Below are 22,994 nucleotides of genomic sequence, written 5' to 3'. Positions count from 1 at the left end.
TAATCATATTTTATTGTGTCCTTTATGGGTCCAAAGACTGATATATAAAAAAAGGAACAGCATTTATTTTCAATCCAAGCAAGTATCTATTTGTGTTGCTGTAACCAAGATGAAGTCCAAAGTCAAACAAGCCAGTCTGTGTCCTTCAGTTTTGGACATAGCTTTCAGCTCCAGCAGCTTTTCTTAGTCCCTTTTCCCTGGTATCCTTAGCTCCATATAATACCTGTGTATATATTATAAACATACTTTGCCTCAAATGCCCTGCTGCTGTTGGTGTTCCCTGTCAGTTCTGATCACCCATAGCAGTGTGCCTTGGCAGGGAACTCCAGCAGTCAATGCCATTAGGCAGCTATCCAGGTGGGAATGTCCACGTCAACTCCTGCCTCACCTTCAGCTGAGTGTGGTTCTTGTTATTATAAACTCTCTTTATGGTCACATTTCATTGTTTCAGCTCGTATCAATCTCAACTTCCCTTCTATATCACATTTCTCTTCAATCACAATATTTCTTGTCTCTACTAAATTAGTTTTTCCTCTGAATGCTGAATTTATTGTTTTGAAAATAACTGAAAATAGATTCCTTTTTTTTTCTCTTCTGAAATCTCAGCACAAGGATAGAGTTGTGGTTTTTCAAACCAAAAAATCCAAAGAGATTGCAGGAAGCAGAACTGTGGATGAGCCATATTATTTTAAAATCTACTTTGTAGTTCTCATCCCCTTTTTAGACAGGAAAATAAAGGGAATTGCAATGTGTCTTTTGTTACATCAGAATGCAATTACTAATTTTACAGTGATACAAGTAAATGAAGCTACCAAAATGTCTGTTTCTTTAGCACTGTAATCTGTTTTAATTCATGTCCTATGAAATTCATGGCACAGGGAATTGCACATATATCAGAATGCCTTGTACACAGGTGGAGCAGCACATATGCAGGTTTAATCTAATGTAGCAGTGCACATCTACTCTTCTAAAATGCAGCCCTGACAATTTGCTGAAATCTGGCTCTGATCGTGACAACAGCCCATTTCCCAGGAAGCTTCTAGATTCAGGTTTTAGTGAAGACACTGTCAGTTCAGTGTTAGTTACATACATAAAAATCAGCATTTTAGACAAACTATACTCTTTTTTCTCCTTCAAAGGCTAGGGTTGAAAAAAATAAATATTTTGGTTTTGTTTTGTATTGGGTTTTTTCTTTCTATTCCGTTGGGTAAAGCAAAAACAAACCAGTGTTTAAATTTTCCAGATGTTGCTTTGTACTCTGATATTTTATGTTAGGTTGCCTCAGCCATGTCAAATGATATAAAGTTACATGATGTAATTATGTGACTTGCATTGAGTTATCTCAATATGACATAGCAGGCAGGCCTGCTGGAAAAGACACACTTTCCTGGAAACTGCAGATAAATTTTCTGAGAGTGGAGAGGAGTTAGCAGTGTCTGTCCTGGGTAACAACATCAGTCCTGACATCCTGCAGTATATCTATTATTGATTTGGTAGATGGCTTGGTGAATGTTGCTGATAACAGAAAATTCCTTAGACTAAAGAAAACCTCACTGAATTGTAAGAATTCCTGAAGGATCAAGTCAAACTGGGTGACTGAATAATATGGTGATAACATGGTGCTGATAATATGTTGATAAAATGAAATGTATAACCATGATATTTTAATGTAGAAGGTAATAATCTCTTCCAACATGGCTTAACTTTTTAATACCTCAGTGGGTTCAGAATTGAACAATATTCCTGAGATATTACTGAAGGTGCATCTAAATTTCCCTATGGATCATGCTTCCGTTTCTACTGGTGTTGATGGATCCTCAATGATGGGTCAAAATTAACAAAAAGTGGAAATATTGTAAAACAAAAATCTTAAGGCATTCTCTAGGAAACTTTTTGACTTTTTCCCCCTAACTCTGATTTTGCTGTGCTGTTCCATGTCACTTGCTCCCATGTCATCAGTATTACCACCACAAAAGCTTTATACTCTGCTGCCACATCATCACAATTCCAAAAAAATGAAAGAAATAGACTCTGACAAGGGGAACACTAGCAAAAATCAATCAAGATTTGCAACCTACAGTCTCTTAACCCTGTTGTCAAATTCAACATCTGATGGAATGCAGAATGATTTATTCTTTGATAAATGCTGTCCTCCAAATATGTTATTCTGTATTTTCCATATAATTCTGGTGAAAAATTTGTTCTCCCCATTTTGGTTGTTTGGTGTGTCTAGTCTGGATGGGGGTAGATGGGTTGGTTTATGTTTTCATCAAGTACTGCCCACAATATTTTTTTTTCTATTTACTTCCAGTAGGAGAATAGAGCTGACAAACAAATGATGGGTTGTAACAGGGTTGCAGTAGCCTCCTTGAAAGTTCTTGAGCACTGGCAAATGTTTGCACACTCTCTTACATGTGATCTTTTAATAGTTCATGTTCAGTCTTCCTCCTGGCCCTGGTTTGGTGTCCAACACCTACTTCAGTGGATTGTTTCTTTTATTTAATTCTTGTTCCAGGTACCTGCACTCACACAGCTTCAGTTGCTGCTGTTTCACTCTAATTTATCAAGAGTCACTAAAAAAAACACACTGCTCCCATTCCATTACATTGTTCCATTGCTCCCAGTCCATTTCAACACACAGAACTTGGAGTGGCCAATTCCCCAGCCAGAGGGGCCTTGAGAGCTGGGCAGGGAGAGTTGGGCAGGGACAAAACATCTGAAGATCTACCAAAGCAAATGCAGGTTCTGCTCCTGGGCAGGAACAAGCCCAGCAAGAGCAGAGACTGGGGGGACCTGCTGGAGAAGCTCTGCAGGGAAGGACCTGGGGGTGCTGGGGACACGGAGCTGTCCCTGAGCCAGCACAGTGTCCCGGGGGTGCTGGGGACACGGAGCTGTCCCTGAGCCAGCAGAGTGTCCTGGGGGTGCTGGGGACACGGAGCTGTCCCTGAGCCAGCAGAGTGTCCTGGGGGTGCTGGGGACACGGAGCTGTCCCTGAGCCAGCAGAGTGTCCTGGGGGTGCTGGGGACACGGAGCTGTCCCTGAGCCAGCAGAGTGTCCTGGGGGTGCTGGGGACACGGAGCTGTCCCTGAGCCAGCAGAGTGTCCTGGCCCAAGGAGGCCAAGGGTCCCTGGGGATGGGAAGAGCCTTGGCAGCAGGTCAGGGAGGGAAGCTGTCCCCGTGCCCAGCCCTGGAGGCACCTCTGGAGTGCTGTGTCCAGCTCTGCATCCTCAGCACAGCAGGGCCAGGAGCTCCTGGAGCTGAGCAAGGGCTGGAGCATCTCGGTGCCCAGGAAAGGCTGAGGGAGCTGGGGCTGCTCAGCCTGGAGAGGAGCCCCAGCTGAGAGGGGCCCTCAGCCCTGGGTGTCCCTGGGTGTCCCTGTCTGTCTGTCTGTCTGTCTGTCTGTCCCTGTGTGCAGGGAGGGGCAGAGCAGTGGCCAGCCCTGAGCAGAGTGTGCAGAGGCTGTGGAGTCTCCTCCCTGGGGATATTCCAGAGCCCCATGGACACTCTGCTGTGCCCTGTGCTCTGGGATGGCCCTGCTGGAGCAGGGAGGTGGCACCAGAGGAGCCATTTCCAGCCTGACCCATCCTGGGGCTCTGTGATCAAAGAAGGAAGCTCTATGTGTGGAGAGAAGGATTTCAACACAGGGAGCAAAATTACCTCAGAATTTAATCTGTAGGCTGTTAAAACACAACTTAATTTTTTTTCCCCCCATGGTTAACATGTGGCTGATCCAGAGGATTTTAAAATGAAAGAAATTCAAACCAGGTTTTCAAAAGGCTTGTCTCAACTTCCAGAAACTTACGTTCAAAATTTTCTTACAGATTATTTATTTAGTCTTTCACCTACTTGTTAGTGACACTCGGGGCTTTGCAAATCATTAATCCAAGTATGGTTCATTCTGTCTTTAATTCTATCAATATGTTTGTATTCATCATTAATACAAGTAATTTGCTACAGAAGAATGAAGATTTATTATATTTTGTCTCTTTAATTTAGGAATAAATAGATTCAAAATGCTGCTCTCCATATCCTGTTTCCAATGAAAATAAAGTTCAGAAGTTTAATTACCATAGCCATGCTAAATTTGCATTAGAACTCAAAGAAGACAAAATAAAAGAAGAGGCTGATGGAGTATCAGCTGATCTTCTCTTAGAAGAAGGTGAGAAAAATCAATGTAAGGAAGACATAGAAAGGAAATGGAAAGTCTTGAAAGATAAATTAAGGTCTTTTATCTAGCAGTGAATATACTATGACAAAAAACATCCAATGGAGATGAAAAATAAAGTGTTGGAAAGAGACATCTATAAGGTGTAAAATATCTGGACCAAAGGTGAAGTAGGAAAAGAGTAAAGTCAGCAAGTATAAAATCACCTGATACAAGTTTAAAGGTGGACAATAAAAAGAAGTGTGCTGGAGTTTAGGATAAATAAAATATGTTGAATTGCCAAAAAGAACAAGATGAGGTTGAAGGGGACTGTGAGACACCATAAAAATCATTCAGAAGTGCCTTTTAGAAAAACATGTACAGTGAAAATAATAAATAAACCAAATAGATACAGTTTAAAATTCGAGCCTTAGTTTATAACTGAACACATGCAAATACAAAAGTTCCCATTTTGCTTTGTGAGTATCTGAGTTCTCCCAGCTGCTCAGGGAGCTGGCATGAGATCTATTCAAATAAACTTTGACAATTCTTCAGATCACCCATCCAGCAGGATGATATTCCTGAACAGAACTGGAATGCACTTCTGCATTCTGCATTTGCAACAATTCATGAGAATCAGGTGTAAGCCAATATAATTGCTGAATTTAACCAGGGCCTTATTTTTGCAAAAATTTGCAGTGGTTAAAGGGGGTTTCCACATTTTATCTGAGCTGACTTGTTTTGCTCTGAAATGGGTTAGAGGTGCTTGTACCTGCACTTATGAGGTGGCTACCACAGGGCTGGGTCTTTCTAAGCACTTCTCTCATAATTATAACAATAAAGCACATGAGGATACATAAATAGGTAACTAAATCAAAATTAAGAGAGCCACAAAGTGGTCAGCTGCATACAGAAAGTGTTTTTCCTATTTTTCCTCTCACCATTTTGAAAATTCCATTCTTTTAATGGCATGTTTAAAAGTATTTGTGATATTAATCAACAATGTGTCATTGTTCACATGTTCACAAGAAATGTGTCATTTCTTTTTATTGGTTTCAGTAATCCAGGGCAAAATACAGTATTTAAATCATGTTATAATCATGTTATAAATAGCCAGCATGGTTTGTTTTTTTTTTTTCCCCCAGAGGCATATGGTTATATCCCAAAGGCCCAAGGCACTCGGTGAGATTGGATGGGGGGATAAAAGAGAGACCAGAAATTTCAGTAGAATACAGGAATAGAGGGAGAGAGAAATACGACAGTTTGTAGCATATAGTGTCATTTATACTGCATTTCTTGTTGAAATACATGATTTACCACATTTTCTGCACAAAGTCCAGGATGGCAGGTTTCTTCCACCTTTTCATACAGTGACAATAGTGAATTGTTTAGAATAAAAAAGAAGAAAGGCTATGAGGGATCATAATAATTGACAATAATTTGTAATAATGAGATAATAAAATGGTATTTTTTAGAGGCTGCACAGAAAGCATATCAAAAATGCCACTTCTGGGGGGGCAAAAGTTAGGAACAGATGAATCTTGTATTATTTTTATTACCAAAAAACCCCAAAAAATTGTTAATTTAAATGTTTTATAAAGTGTTAAACCACTTTTAATAGCTTAAATAGAATAATACCAAGAAGAGCTGGTAAAATGACAAGGATCCCCCATTTATGACTGTGGGAAAAAATATTGTATTCATGCAGTTTTTAGGATAGGTAGGGAGGTTGTTGTTTTGTTTTAAACAAAGTAGTTTAAATCAGATTTGCTACTGTAAAATGTTTGACCTTTGATAAGAGAGAGTAAATTATGGCCAGCTTTCATTTAAATGAAGGGTTTGAAGGAAGAGTTTGAGTGTCATTTGCTCTGATTGCTCCTGTTATTTTTTATAAATGAAGTTTCACCAGCTTTCACTGAATACAACTTTCCCATGGATTGAGCAGGTTCAGCCCAGTTCATTTCCTGCTCCTGGAACATTTCAGGATATTGCTCTGTTTAGACCCCCCTAAATTTTCTAGCTTAGAATACAATTGTGTTGAGAGCAATTGGTTGATGTTTGTAATGGAGATGGAAGCACATCTGCCCAGAAACTTGTCCAAAACTTCTCTCACCTATTTCATTCACGAACACAAATTTGAAATTCCAGCAGCCGTCCCAGCAGGATGCCTCGGAGCTGTATGTACAGCTCTGTGAAATAGCCACTTGCTCTGGTGTTCTTCTTTTCACCTTTACTTTCTTATTTTCTGCTTCTTAAATCACACTGTCGCAGACCAGTCCTCAGGCTCTTCCTCTGAGTTTTACATTTTCAGTTAGTTGTTATAAATTGTGGGTGGAAAATGTGAGAACACTGAATACAGGCCTATGTTACTGTGTGTGGGATTTGCTGTGTCACTCTGCAGAGACTGGATACAGCACATTTTATTTACTCTTCCCTAGGACATAACAACTCCACTGTTTTATCTGCATTCCTCTTCAGTACATTTACAGATGGTAGGAAAGGTCCTTACCTGGAACTGGTACTCTTTACAATAATATGGATTAGCCATGAAATTTGTCTCCAGAGATGTCCAAGGAAGGACTGGGTGTGGCACTCAGTGCTCTGGGCTAGGTAACAAGGTGGGGTCAGACACAGGTTGGACTGGATGATCTTAAACATTTCTGTGATTACCAGATCCAGGGATTTGGTTGTCCCCATGTCTGTTCTTTTTTTCTCTATGATACTAAAAATAAGACAAATAATCTTAGTGAGTTAATCACCAAAAGCACATTTAATGGTAATTCTCTTGAGTTAAAAATACTTCTTGATGCTGAGCACATGTATAATACTCATAATCTGCAAAGTGGTGTAAGGTAATTAACTAATTTTTTTCTCTCTACTTCTCCCTGATGATGGGTGAAGACTTCTGTGACTAGGGAGTTCTGGTCTAGGTAGGTTGCTTGAAATTTAGAGCAGCAGGTCTATCAACAGCTGTGACCCTTGATGCTGTTACCATAATCAAAGGAACTTGTCCTACTCTTCCCCAAATTAGAGCAGCTGTAACTGAGAACAAGCATCTGGAAATGTTTTTAAACAATGAGAAAAGACATTGCTTATTCATGTTCCTAAATGCCATTTTTTTTTGTATTTTCTTCTTTGGTAAAAAAAAAAAAAAAAAAAAAAAAAAAGTCTTTGGATTTGGGAGTCAGACCTTCCACAAACTGCTGTTGCAAAGATCAAGGAATTAATGGATCAAGGAAAACACCCTGTGTTTTCTGTCAGTCTTCCCTAATTGAAATAGGCTTGTTGGCAGTTTCAGTTAAACCGCATCCTTTCAGAGAAAGGAAGAGGAGTTCAACCATCTCAGTCATGTTTCATTAATAAAGAAGTTCAAACCTTGTTTACATAGAAATCTGAAGAAATTAAAATATTTGATTGAGTGTAAGAATTTTTATATAACTTGCAGAAGGACTGAATTGAGTTAAATTCAAGCTCAGAGGAAAAAGAACAAGTATGACATCATGCCATAATTAAGGTCATAATAAAAAACAGGCACACTGTTCTGGTATGCACTGGAAGCTGCTTTGCTTTGAAATCAAATTAATTGTCACAAGTTATCCCTGTTATGTGATTGCTTGATAAATTGGTTTGTTTTGATTACAAGTCTGAAGGTAATTTAAAGATAATCACTGTGTCATGAACACAAGCACACAATTCAGCCAAGAAAGAAGGAGAAGAACACATTGAATGATATCTTTATGCTTCTATAACAGCCAGAGTCCTAGTCTCACCCCAAAATTATTTTAGGACTCCTAAGTTCTTTTGGGCTCCTTAATGCAACAGTGTCTGCTGTAGAAAATCAGAACCTTTCCAGTGCTCTGCATCTCTGAGCTTCTCTGCTCAGGTGAGACCCCACCTGCAGAGCTGCCCCAGTCCTGGGCCAGCACAGCAAGGAGCTGGAGCTGCTGGAGAGAGCCCAGAGGAGGCAGCAGGATGAGCAGAGGATGGAGCAGCTGTGCTGGGAGGAAAGGCTGGCAGAGCTGGAATTGTTCACCTGCACAGGAGAAGCTTTGGGCTGAGCTCAGGGTGGCCTTGCAGGGCCTGAAGGAGCTGCAGGAAAGATGGACAGAGACAATTGGCAAGGGCTGGAGGGACAGGAGCCAGGGAATGGCTCCCAGTGCCAGAGGGCAGGAATGGATGGGATATTGGGAAGGAATTGTTCCCTGGCAGGGTGGACAGGCCCTGGCACAGGGTGGAATTCCCAGAGCAGCTGTGGCTGCCCCTGGATCCCTGGCAGTGCCCAAGGCCAGGTTGGACACTGGGGCTGGGAGCAGCCTGGGATAGTGGGAGGTGTCCCTGCACAGGGCAGGGGGTAGAATTGGATGAACTTCATGGTCCCTTCCAACCCAAATCATTGTCCATTTGTCTTATTTAGGTGCCACAGTGCAGCTGAAATATTTTGAAGCTAAAGGATCAGCTGTATGTGTCTTAACACCCACAAATGGAAAGTGCTAATGAAGTTCAAAGGACAAGACAAAAAATAGAGCCAAATAATTCTGTCTTTTCCATCCAACAGATGATCTGAGGTCCAATTTTCCTTCTTGGGAAGTATTGCAGAGCCCCATGGTGTAGAGCAGATAGCTGAATCCAACAGGTCCCTGCAGCTGGCAGCAGTGAGGCACCTGAAAAGCTACAGCCAAAGGTCTCTGTGCATCCACACAGGCCCATTTTACTAGTGCCATTCTGCCCAATTCTCCTATCACATCATTATTTAATCCACTCTACAGCCTTTCACTGTAACTCAGGTGATAAAATCTTTAGGGAATGGGCAGTTGTTTCAGCTTTTACAGGTAGCTGAAATATAAACACCAGTAGGCCTAGAATTGTTCTCACAGGCCAGTCTTAATATGGTGATCTGAAAGAAACAGTGGAATTACTGTGCAAAATACAACTACATAAAGCATTAACAGCCATATAGTGTAGGGAAATATGCTAAATGGACTGGGAAACTGTGGGAGAATATCGTTCTCCTTTTATATGAAGGATGGTGTCTCTGAGAGCGTTAAAGAGCCAAAGATTAATCATGGAGCTTTGGGTAAATATGGAAATAGGAATGTTGCTGCCATTAGAAATTACTAATTCCACTTCAGCCTCAATGATCATTCATTTAACATTGTTAAACACTGAATTTTTTAGGGATATATAGTAAATCATTCAGAAAGAGCTCTTCAAATTTATCTGAAGGTTGGGAGGCAAGAAAGCATCACCAGATGCCTGAATTTCTCTGTTGAAATTATTTTATTGAATTTATTAATGTTGTAATATTGGTAGTGCAGCATCCCAGCTTTGCGTGCTTGTAAATATGCAGGGGTTCACAAAACTTATTGTGCTTGTTCACTTGAAAAAAAAATGACATGCTTTAACTTAACTCTATAGTTTTCAATGAAGGTATTACATCCCTTTTTTAGCTCCTGGACCAGTGTTTGTGTTGCTGGTATCCCCTGCTATTTGTATTATTTCTGTCCCTGTACCTCATTAAACAGAGGGAAAACCTCATGGGATTTTAAAACATATTTGAAATACTTCAAAAACTTTTGGCTGTCTGTGTAGTTCTCTTATGGCAGTTCATGGTCAATGCAAAATGAACTCCCAAAACCCAAACTCTCCCAAAAAGTGAAATAGTCCATTAGTCATCACTTCAGTGGTGACTGAATATTTCAGAATATTTCAGAATATTTCAAATCATTGATAATAATTTTTTACCTTGGGCAATGGCCAAGTAACCCACTGAGACATTTTAGAGAAATTAGAAACTCTGCTTTTCAATGCGCTCTCTGCATTCAGACCCCACGGCATCTACAAGAGTAGCAGGACTGAGTGTTAGTGATGTTTCTGTTCCACAGGAGAGCAATGTTGGTACAGGGATAAATGTCTTCCCTGAAAATATTTAATCCAGAATAAGATTGTTCTTTTCTGGCTTATTCCCAAGTAGAGCATTCATCACAGAGCATTGTCCCAGTGCAGCTTTTCTAAAATGGATTAAAATACACATCAGGAATGCTCCTGCCAGGTTCAAGGTATTCCTTGTTCTTGCTCCACTGACCAATCCCATTAAAAAAAGGTAAAATCTTTGCCCTGGATGTGACACTCCATTTCTCATTGCAGAACAGCAGGTCCCCAATGGGAGCCGAGGCAGGCTGTGTTATGCCATGGAGTGTTACCTACCCTCCAGCTAGTTTCACCAGCCAACCTGAGGGAGGTGGGGAGCTACAAAAGTCACAAGAAACTCTCATTTCATTGGAAGTAACAAAACCTGGCAGAGCTGCTTTGCTAATTAGCGGTCTGAACTTTGTTGTTCTGAGGGGTTTACAGGGTGCTAGCACTGGAGGATTCACTCTAGGAAATACCTTCACTGGAGAAACTGAATTTGAAAACAGTCTCTCATGGCTAAATAATGGGTAAATATTTGCTTCTACTTACTCAAATGTATTAATGTCTAATCTGGGATTAATTCATTTATGTAAAAAAATTGATAATTGGCTTTTTAGCTCCCTTTGCATACCTGTGACTTTGAGAATGTAAAATTTTGTCCTCTATGAACTCAAGATACAGAATAATGTAATATTTTTTTCATGTGATTTCAATGGAACTAGGATTTATACTCCAGTAACTTTGCACTGCTGCAGTTTTTAATTAAACAGACCTGTAGTTATGTGTGTTGTCTATAAAAGATGAACCTAAACTAATTCCAGAGCTATAGCTTAATGGATGCCTTTTCATGTAGGAGGAATTATAATGTTTTGCCCAAAATGCATTACATAGTACTTGATTCTTACCAGATGTTTGACCCAGACTCCCTTTTCGTAGATTTTTTTGTACTTGCATGGTAGCATGAAGAACTCTCCAAGAGCTGCAGTCATCCAGAGTTTCCTGGCTATGAACTTAACTTTGAATCCAGTGCACAGAGTGCTCCAAGAAAAATTCTTTTATAAACAGTATTTCCACAAGGAGCAGCCAGGGAAAGGGGCTACAGCTCTTTGAGTCTCCCCAGAAAATGAGTAAACTCCTCTTTATATCTTCTGCCTCAAACACAGCATGGGCAGCAGGGGCAGCTCTCCTGAGACCTGGATTGCTGCATTCAGTTCTGGCGTCCCAACATAAGAAAGACATGGAACTGTTGGAGAGAGCCCAGAGGAGGGCACGGAGGTACTGGGGGGACTGGAGCACCTCCCCTGTGGAGGAAAGGCTGGGAGAGCTGGGGCTGTTCAGCCTGGAGAGGAGAAGGTTGTGTGGAGAGCTCAGAGCTCCTTCCAGGGTCTGAGGGGCTGCAGGGAACCCAGAGAGGGACAATTCCTCAGGAGCTGCAGTGTCAGGAGCCAGGGAATGGCTCCCAGTGCCAGAGGGCAGGGCTGGATGGGATATTGTGAATTAGGAATTGTTCCCTGGCAGGGTGGGCAGGCCCTGGCACAGGGTGGAATTCCCAGAGCAGCTGTGGCTGCCCCTGGATCCCTGGCAGTGCCCAAGGCCAGGTTGGACACTGGGGCTGGGAGCAGCCTGGGACAGTGGGAGATGTCCCTGCCATGGCAGGGGGGAGCACCTGATGGGATTTAAGGCACCTTCCCCCCACCTCAGGCTGCAAACCTTGCTTTTGTTTGTTTTTCTAATTGCAAGAACATTTCTAGAATGTCTTCATGTCCTTTTCTGTAGCCGCTGGCAGTAAAGGAAAAAGAAAATTTCCAAGGAGATATAAACCTAAGGAATATTACAACCACTTGTCCATTAATCACTAATATCCATTAAGTATTAATATCCTTCTCAGTGCATTGCAAGATGGGAAAACGGTGACTGGTGCAGGTGCATTACTGGCAGCAGTGCACAACTTGATCACTGTCAGAGCAACAGTAACAAAATAACCATCCTCTATTTTGACACAAAATTTGCTCCTGTAAAATTCCCCAAGTTCTCAGTTCTGGAAATTAATTTAAATCCTTCATATGGACACAGGAACAAACTCTCCTTGCAACTTGGAAATGACAAAAGGCTAACAATGCAGTAAACAACCTTGATTCTCTCTGTCTCTTCAACCTTTTAATGACTGTCATTGCTTTAGCTCCAAGTGGTTGGTGATCTAATTAGGGCAAATTGAAGAAGACTGCTTTTATGCTAAAGTGTGAGAAAGTTAATTGAAATCAATCCATATTCAGTGAAAATGCTGGAGACATCACTGATTATTTAAAGCAATTAAAAGATGTTGTCCTGAAGCAAGGCAGAAACATTAAGTCTAAGAGTCTGTTAAAGAAAACTACCTATATTATATAGCTACGATGGACTAAGGATAGCTGAAGCTATTAGAAACCCTGAAGCATAAACTCAGTCATTTGTAATCTTCTTTGAGCTATTTCAAGCCATTTGTTTATGGTAAAGTCATGGATACTTTTTTTTAATCCCATTTGTGACATTTTGTTAACAATGGTGTGCTCCAGTTGCAAGCCTCGAATTCTCAAAGATGGGCCATTGTGCTTTTAGAAAATTTAAATTGAAATGCATTTTTCAGGCTTATTTAAAGTTTTTGTTCATAGGATGCAAAACACTGATTTGGTAGATATGAAGGATAAAATCCAGTCCCTTGTTTTCTAACAAATTTGTAAACATGGCAGGGTAAACATGATGGGTTTTCTTTCTGAAAACCACAAATCTATCATAAAATCTTTAAAGTTTGAAAAGACCTCGAAGATCATTAAATCCAACCTGTGGAACTTGCTGAGGGGATGAGAATTCAGAGCTGCACAGTTCTCATTCAGAAGTTCCTTCTAGAAAGAGTAATAAGGCATAAGATAAAGAACAGAATCATAAGAAAAAAATATTTGAAATAATATCTGCAAAGTTTATGATGTTGCTGTCTGCATTTAGGCTCTGGAACAGGCATGATGGACCTGACTCTTTCTTACCTGCCACCTCTGGCACAGCTCGTGCAGTTCACTGAGAAGCCTTAACTGCAATGACACATGCTGGGAATGCTCAACAAACATCAGACTGTACAAAAGATTAATTCCATAGGCACATAGGCATAGGCTGAAGACACCTAAAATTAATCTGCCAAATAGTAGTAATTATCTTTTATGGTCTGTCACAGCTTGTACTTGTAGATTTGTAGAAATCTTGGTCTTGGCAGTTTCCTGCTTAACCAGTTAAACATATGGAGGTGTAAAAGGACTAACTGGGAGTCAACAGCACAATGGACGTGTCCTGCCAAGGGATCTTAAAACAAGTATTTGAACTCATTTTACTGGTGGTGTGTATGTCTCAGCCCCAAAGCCTGATTATCCTGGTGCAGCTCCAGCCCTGGGTCCTGAGCAAGTTTATAACACATCAACAGTCCTGACCATCAGCACATCACAGTCTCCCTCCTGTGAGGTCCGTGCTGCATACCAGGCTGTCAGCCACACCCCAAAATCTCATGGACATTAGGGATGGCTATCACCTGCTGGAGGCCAGGGTGGGTGCTGCAAAGCCTTCCTTCCCACCACACACCAGTGGAGGATGGAGGAAGAGGTGAAGCTGAAATCGCCCAGGAAAGGAAGGGAACACAACATTTGGACACCTTCACAGACTTGGAGTAGATATCGGTTAATTTTTATGAATTGTATTATTAAATTTGTTTCTTCCTTGTTTTTATGTGTACAAGTGCTCCCCTAAAATAGCAAAGGCTTTCACTTTTGGAGTGAATCCTACTCAAGCTAACAGGGGAATTCGTCTTTTTTCTTTCACATTCTAGTCCTGTGGCACGTAAGAATCTTGTGTTGACGCAATATTTTTGCTTCTTTTTTCCCTTTTAAAACCATTTTTTAGGAGAAATTATGCCTATGTTCTTACAACATGGGGGGGGGAAAAAGCATTAGACATCTCAAGAGTCTAAAAACAGAGCACAAATTGTTACGTTTGAATCAATTTAATAATTTTTCTTGTGGATTTTTGTTTCTTGAATTGTAAATGCTTTGACTGTGCAATACTGAAAGATAATTTTCATCTTCTGTTTATCTGCATTCAACATGAGGTGGAAGGAATAATGTTCTTAGTCAAAAATTGAAAGCATGTTATTTTAATGTCATTCGTTGATCTTACATGTCCTGGATTATTGCAGAAAACTCTGCCAAGCTTCTGGTCATTCTTTATTCATCGTAAATGCTGAAGTTTCTGTGTTTTCAGGTGAAACCCCCCCAATATTATTCTCCTTTATATTATGAATATTGTGTTATCTCAAAGGATATGTCTGCTATGGGTGTGTACTGTGGTCCCTACTGGTTCTAACTGGGATTAACATTTTATGTGCAAAAACTGATGATCAGAGACAACATATTCACTGGACAGGGTAGAGAGAAGTAAATAAGTATTTTATGCTAAGAAATGTATTGATTTGTTTGGGTCATTCAGGAATTATGAATAATGTCAGGAAATGATGCTGGGAAGCACCTGATTTGGTGCCTTAGTAATGAAGTCTTCCTCTCAAAATATTTCTGCAAAAAAAAGTCTAGAAAGGTGAAGAACCAGCTCTGCCCACAGAAAAAAATCCTCAGGACTTCTGTGCACGTAGCAGCTAGAGATCTTTAAAACTCCTGCATTTTTAAATGCCCACCTCATAGTAGCTCCAGAAATAAACAGGTTTTTTTTATTCTCTCTTTTTACACCTAAACTGCACATAGAAACCTAGTTTAAGGTAGCATTTTTCAGGAGGCTTAGGTCAACCTTCTGAATGAAATGTCCTTTCTGAATTTTGAAGAGCAGTCTGAGTTAAGTCTCAGTTTGTCTGAGCTGGTTTCCTCCCGTCAATTCCTCTTAACTCTGTAGATCACCTCTAACAAGTTTAGCTTTTATGCACTTTCATATTGCACTACAAACTCACTGTGAGGATGCCATGCCTTATTTCCTCTGCAAAATATTTAATCAAAAATGACCCACAATTTCAAGCATGAATGCCCAACATCTTATTATTAACCACTCCCTGGGACTCTTTATCGTGCTCTAACCTCAGCTGGGGTGTGGTGACAGGATTCAGGAGACCACTGGTGGTTTACAGTTTAGGTCATCCTTTAACTCTCCTTGTTATTTGGTAGGGAAAAGCAGGGGGAAAGTATCCTGATAGCTTTTTGTATCAGCAGTAAAATTGTTGATCTGTGTGACCTTGGTCTAATTTGAGACCTCAAGAAATCAAGTAAGAGGCAGCCCAAAGAATGGACTCTTCAGAGTTAATTTGCTTTCCCTGCTCCTTGGCTTCTCAAGGGTTTCACTACAAGGACACTTTTCAGGGAGTTCATGAATTTTTCAGACACCTTTCATCACTGACCTTTCACTTCAATTTGAAGAGAATGGCAAGGTCTGGGCAGAATGGCATTGTTACCATTGCCTTTTAATTTCTCTAGTGTCAACCAAGCACAACTACCCAGCCTTTGTAATAATGTTGATCTAGCAAGCCTCACTAGTCTGGGCAGAATATTTCTCCCCATCTTGATCTTTACAAATGTGGTGTTACTTGGTGAAATAAAGTTTGAGAGAGGGTCAGGAAAAATGATGACTAGAGCTGAAAGTTATTTTTTTCCCATAACCCAGTCTTCTCAAAGTTGCTTAGGGATTGTTTGTTTGCCTTTTTTACAAGAATAAGGTTTGAGTCCCATTCATTTTTTGAAACAATGCAGATAACTGCGTGTTTTGTTCCTAATAAAACCTGATATAATCCTTCCACATAATGGCAGCATAGGCTGAACTGATAAAATAGTGGGAATGAAGAATATTGCCCAGATAAAATGTAAAACAAGAAATGTGTGGCCATTCCTGTGAGCTGCAATGTTTTTGCCACATCATTTAGTCCTAGGCTTCATAATACTGGTGCTAATTACATGAGGTTCCAGTTTACATAATGCTGCTTTAGCAATAAACATGTCCAGTTAGAGGGCACATTAAATGATTTGGGTCTCAGCTCCATAATGGCTAATTCCAACAACACTATTTCAAGACAGTGATATTGTTTAAAATTTGCAATGCACTCATATTCTCACAAGAAAGCTTTTGTGTCTCTATTGTGAGCAGTTTGCTTTTATTAAGTTAATTATTATTTTTCTACAGATCCCCTCTTTTTCTGCTTTTACATTTGCAGAAATAGTGCAGTGAGCTGTTGTAAACTCTGAGTCATCATTTACAGGTTGCAAAGTGGGGTGGTTTGGTGATATCCACACAGAAACATGTAGTGAATAAATTAAATTGAATTGAAAAAGGAAGGAAAAAAAAAGCAAAATAAATCTGGGGACATTGTTGTACACAATGCCATCAGAATGTTTTGTTCCTACATGTAATGTATCCATAGAACGTTGACATGCAAATTAAAGCTGCTGAATCCTGGCTAGTTCATTAGATATTTTTAGCAGTTCTGGGTTTTCAGATTTGCCCCATTATGCTTAAGAACCACCAAAAAACATCACTGCTGGCATCAGAATCTGCTTTTTGGTTGCCTTTTTGTTCCTTTAGCAATATTTTTGTGCATTTAGAACATTTTGCAATTCTTACTGTGTTTTAAAGCGTGAAGTACTTATCTTTTACTTACTGATAATAAAGCATATCTCACCTCATTATTTTATCCTAATTTAGCATGGTTTTTGAATGTTCTAGGCCATACTATTAAAATAATAGTGAAATAAGAGTTGCTGCACACAACCATTGGGATTAAAACCACCTCTGCAGCCATCAAAACAGATCCTGAGAGAATAACCTTCCCACCTGGTGATCCAGCTCTGGCCTGTCCTGTGGGCTTGCCTCAAGGAATTCTGAGGTCAGCTTTCCCTTAGGAGCATATGTAGGAAATGACATGTCTGTATTCAGATTGTGGAAAATATTAAACAGAATATCTTTATCCATTGTAATCTCATGCCCTCAACTTTGGGAAGCAAAATCCCTAATTCTGCTACATCACAGACTGAATTTTTTTTTTTCTCCTGTTGAAAAGAAAATCAATTTTCCGCCTTTGTAAATGCAGGAATTTGAGATTCGCTGTGAGTTTCAAACGCTGTTAAATAGACAATAATACTTACCTTGTAAGTATTTCAAGATTGGACAAAGGTTTGAATTTTGAGTCTGGGTTTGATGCTAAATTTGCACTTCTCTGACTGATGGGAACCCTGGGAACTGGGAGTGATGGGAGCTGCTCTTCAGTCTGCAGGCAGAGAATCAGAGATGCTACCATTCACGTTCTATGCACGGTTTGTTTTTTTTAATGTAGAATAGGATAACAATATTTTTCTTCCAAAGTGCATGATGTCAGGACTTGAAAAAAAAAGTAAGTATATTTTTTTATTTCTAAAGTAGGATTATGAAAGTTTGAACATTCCTAAGACACTTAAGGTGACTGGTTCATTATTTTTAAAATTACCAATAGGTAGAAAAAACATCTTTGCTGACTAACTGGTATTTTTTCAATGGCATTTTGTTTTGCTTTAAATAATTGCTTTTGGTTTGCATTATACTGTTTGCCCACCTAGTGAATTTTTGTGGAATTTCTATCTTTCAACACTTAATTTTTGCGTGTTAGGTTTAAACAAGATAAAACTATTCCCTGTGTAAGTCCTCTGGGGAAAAGCTGCATGAAAGTGGCAATGGCAATTATGGTAAATGCTGAACCCAGCATCTCTAAGTGCTTGCTGCAACAATGGTCTGTAAAATATTTAATGTTAATGTTAATCACATGGTCTGTGTTGTTTACCTGGAGCTCCAAAAACAGCCACACAGAACTTAAAAAAAAATATAACCAGAGTCTTTGCACTTCAAATGTTGATTGACTTCTGTTATATCAAGGACTACATTGATATAACAGTATTTAAAGGAAACAAAAATATTCTGTTTGGTTATAGGACATCACCTATGGGAGAAAAATAATTTGAATCAGTTTTAAGATGATTTATGATTTCGTTTTTTTCAGTCAGCACAAATTCCAGTTGTGCTGGTTTGCACACCAGGCTGTGTGAGAGCATTCTGAGTCATAATTAATTGATGATGGATGTGTGGCATATCATTGGACAGTTATTCAGTCACTCCTGACTGACACAATTATGCCCATTTTATAGACACAATCAGCCTGCTCTTTTCTCCTGGGATCATTGTTCTGGTGACACTGAGATTTGATTTGTTTCTCTTAGGAAGTGGCCTCTTTTCAGTCGATGGTTACCTGTTGCTGGTAATTTAGCAATGAAGTATAAACTATATTTTATTTAGAGAGTCTTTCCACAGTGTCTTGGTGATCACTTGGTGATCAGAGATGAAAATGAAGCGGGCTCTGATTTATCCTGCAACTTATTAATAATCAAAATAATTGCTTGTGTGTTCTTGTGGAGTCTTTAACTTACACATTCAAAAGTGCTCCACAACGGCCAAGCTGCCAAAGCCTGAAAGGCAGGCAGCTCCTTTAATATGAAAAGTTCAAGAAGCTTATTCTTGCTTTTTAAAGGAAAAAAATCTGAACTCCCCCTTCTCTAGATTAGCTAAAAGCCTATTGCTATCAGTTGTATTTCTTTAGAGTTAATTCCTAACAAACCTTTGTCCTTGCAGTGTGTAGCTCCCAGCCGTCAGAAACCATTTCTGCGCCTTGTGAATTTAATCAATGCAGTGTGTCTGCTGAAAGTAATAAAACATGATTGAAATTCTGGTTTAAGAAAGTTAATGCACTAACTGTTCCCTGTGTGACTGCAGACAGCTAAACTGTAAGATATGAACTTTCTATTGTAAAGCTCTTCCAAGAAATTACACTGATATTCTCAGTTGCACTTCAACTTGTGGATTAATAGACCTTTAAATCTGAAACCAGCTCATCATCCTTGCATTAAATGAAACAAGGTTATTTTGGACAGTTTTTAACAAAGGGTCAAGATAATATTAAGAGGTAGATAAATTCAGAAAATTTTCAAACTTACCAGCATGGGCAGCCCAAGGCCTCCATCTCTAGGATTCTACCCCCCTGTTCATCTCTTGGGCAGCAGTCTCTGTAGGTTTTCTGTAGGAGTTCTGGACTAAATCTTCTGCCTTTTTTAGTGTATGTGTAGTGTAAACTTCAACCCTGCAGGGTGTCTTAGCTGGTAGATCACTGCACTGTATTCTTAGTGCATGTCGTCTCTGCTTTTCTGTTGCTACTCTGATTTTTATTTTTTTTTAATTGCATGGTACAGCTCACATCATGACATATATTGGCCAATTTAGTGACTTAAGGAGGGGTTACACAATTTTTTTGTAAGGTGATAAATAGGAGTGTTCTCACTCACCAGCATTAATCATGCATCCTGGAAGTGCCCAAGGGGAAATCTGGTGAACTCTAAGGCAAGACAAAATTTTAAGTTCATACCAAAAGTCAGAAGAATATCTCCAGGAGAAAATTATGTTAATAAGCACTTGATTCTGAAAACCAGCAGTGAAATAAATGGGTGAATTCTGAGAGAATGTACTCACCAAACAGCAATAACACAACAACAAAGCTGGCAGGAATTGGGATGGTAATTTGCTGGCAATCAGATGAAAAACCTCTGCACTGCAAGAATTTGGTTAAGGAGATGTGAAAATAAATCACTGAGGCAGTGTCCAGCAAAGTGTATTGACCTTCACACCGGTATGCACATTGCAAATTACAACAGTATCGGAGGGAAGGGAAGAACTAGAGGCTTAAATACAGAAAGGATGCAAATGTGGGCAGTGGAAAGCCATTCATTACAGCATGTGAGTGGCAATCAATAACCTCTTAACTAGGCAAGGCAGAGAAAATAACTCCACGTGGTGTGTTGTCAGAGGGTGCAGGACCTCAGGCTCTTGCAGAAAGTGAGAACAGTTGCACTGTGGTACAGATTTGCTAATAATGAGGCAGGGCATTTAAAACCTCTGTGAGATGAATTTCTGAGGGAGCACAGAGAATAAGGAACATAGGAGATGGAGTTCAGAGCTCAGATTCCATCTGCCTTCATCTCCAGCTGCCTGAAGTGCCAGGTCAGGATAAGAGACAGGATGCCTCAGCCTCATTTCAGACCTCTAAGACAAAGCCCTGAGAGAGAGCCCAGCATGCAAAAGGGAGCCATGCAGAGCGAGCCAGGAAGGAGTGCTGGGGAACTGCACTTGCCACAGACAGGTCTCTCACTTGATGCGTTTTCGTTGGTTTTCCCCCCTTTTATGAAGTATGATGGGCAAGAGATCTGATAACACAACTTCATGTACTGAAACTGCAGCAGAGCCTGGCTCTTCTCACCTGCACCAATCCCCTGCCCAGGCAGGGACATCTGAGCAGCTTTTACAGGAACATGTCCAGGTAGGGTGGAATGTCTTCAGAGAAGGAGCCTTGTTCTGCCTCTGAGACTAAAATGTTTCAAAATATTGATGCTGTCAATGTTTAGAAAACTAAAGAAATAATGATAATTGAAAAAAATCTTTTTAACTTCTCACTAATCTCAGAATTATGAGCAAATCAGGCTTGCCAGAAGGTTTATTTTTTAAGCCCTGTCATGTTCGTAATCTGCTTTGTCTTCTTTTGGTCTAATGGGACACTCAAAACAGCTTAAGGTATATTTGTCTCAAAGCCAGATCTTTTTTATATATATTTTGTGCAAGAAAGACAGTGAATTGCAGCAGGTTGTAAGGAGCTTTGAAATTCTTGGTTTTTTGTTTGTTTTTTTTTTTCTGTGTTTGTCTTTCTTTTGTATATTGTGACAGATAAAATAAAGGTCCTTCATAGAAGATGAAAATATGAAACTACATAAGGACCTCCTTCATCAGAGAATGAGAGAATAAACCATTTTGGGATGTTGCTTAATGCACAGAGCACAGTCAGACACAAAAGTGAGGAAATGAAAGTGTTCTCAAATACAATCTTAGTCTTTCCTTCCTTTGTGTTTCAAATTTCCGTGACAGAAAACAGCTGAAAGGGAATCAAGGAACTTCGTACTTTTCCCAAGTGGTATCCAGCTACGGCTACCTAAAACTGAGAGAAGTTTACAGACTGGACAAGTCTTGGCTATGTTGAAATTTAGGCTGAAAATGTATTGGTGCCCTTAGAAGTTTTTAAGGCTGCAGTTCTCTGGAGTTCTCAGCTTGCAGCCTGTCACTAAAACATTTAGAAAATGACACAAAACAGGTAAACAGAAGGAACTGATTTTTTTTTTTTTTTTTTTTTTTTTTTGCTGCCCACTAATACTGGGTTTAAGGTAAGTCTTTCTATAGAAACTTCTGAGCATTGTGCCTGTAACTCAGCCCATTGCCTTGATCTTTTGTTCTCCTCTGTGGTGTACATGATATATAGACACTTCAAACAGGAGGGTTCTATGTTTGCAGCTCTTTCAGCTCTAAACTACATGATATGATACATTGCTTTTTATCCAGTGATGTGTTTGGCTGGCTTACAGATCCATACAGAGCTGAAAATGAATTAAGTATTTAAGATGCTTTATTTACCTTTATGTTGTGATCACTCCCAGTGAAACACCCATGTCACCAATAGCTAGTTCCAGTTGAATTCCTGATGAACATTTCTTGACCTCCTGTACAGCATGCCATCTTTTCCCTGTGGCTGGACTATGTATGGCTGGGTTAGTATCTACCCACATTGTGATTATCATGGTCTTGTTGATGCTCTCAGATAGAATGGCAGCATAATCACAGAATCCCAGAATGGCTTGGGTTGGAAGGAACCTTAGAGATCATTTAGTTTCAACCATTTCCACTGTCCCAGGTTGCTCCAAGCCCTGTCCAACGTAGCCTCGAACACTTCCAGGGATACAGGAGCAGCCACAGTTTCTCCGGACAAACTGGAAGTGCCTCACCATCCTCACAGGGAGCTCTTTTTATCCATTAAATAAATAATATGGGGTTTTTTTAAGTTGAGCTGTTTGTGTATATTTGCACCTCCCCCATAGAAAGTGCTTAATTAAAGCAGCTTCAATTTTGTTTCTTTCAAAAGGATCTCACTAGATAAAGTAGGCAGTTCTGAAAACTAAAGAATAAATTAAGAATCCTCTTCAGACAGAAGTATAGCTGATTAAACCAAGCTAAACATAATTAGACTAATATTTGGAATAAAGGTAAGAGAGATGGTGATATTAATGAAGCCATTCAGTTCAGACTGTGATATTGTTGCTGTAAGTTTGAGAATCCTCAAAGTCATCATTTTGAGTCTCTGGAAATATCATCCTGTTTGAGAGACCTTGACACAGGAAGCCTAAAACTCAAGTGCCCTGAGCCAGTAATTTTGGAAGATGGTGTCAGATTTTCTCTATCCCAATCTCTAGGCTCTGCAGGAGCTTTCTGTTTGCTGTCAGATCTATTGTTTCCAGGAGTCATTACTGCCAAGAGCTTTCTAATGTAGGTAAATGAACAGCTCCAAATGATTTATGGGGAGGTTTCATGGCAAGTGTTATGAAAGATCCAAACCTCACAAGAGAGCTGAGATCCCAACAATTTTTGTTTCCACTTCCAAATAAATGACCAGATTTTGAGGGGGGCACAGTGCCACCTTTCCTCTGTGCCAGCTTCTCTTCATTCTTCCCAGCCAGAACTACTGGTTCCAGAGAGATTTCATATATTTTGGATGGGTTCATAAATGGCAATGTACATTGTAAATTATCTTATTCTACTAAAGGAAAAGGAGGACAAGGCAACAGTGGAGGTTATGACATAAGGAAAAAGAAAGCAGAGAATATTCTTGAAGCAATATGACAAGATAATGCAGTCTTTAAGCATGGTAAATTTGCACATTTTTCCTTAATTCTGTCCAAGTGCCAGGTCAGTGTTATTATTAATCAAAAATATTCCTCAGAAACTGTTTGCTAAACTTTTCTCTCTAACCTACCTTTAATTCCACAGGGCA

The sequence above is a fragment of the Cinclus cinclus genome, chromosome 11 (genome assembly GCF_963662255.1).
Source record: "Cinclus cinclus chromosome 11, bCinCin1.1, whole genome shotgun sequence".
NCBI classification, from domain to species: domain Eukaryota; kingdom Metazoa; phylum Chordata; class Aves; order Passeriformes; family Cinclidae; genus Cinclus; species Cinclus cinclus.
The sequence above is the reverse complement of the archived record's forward strand: the minus strand, read 5'-3'. Positions refer to the sequence as shown.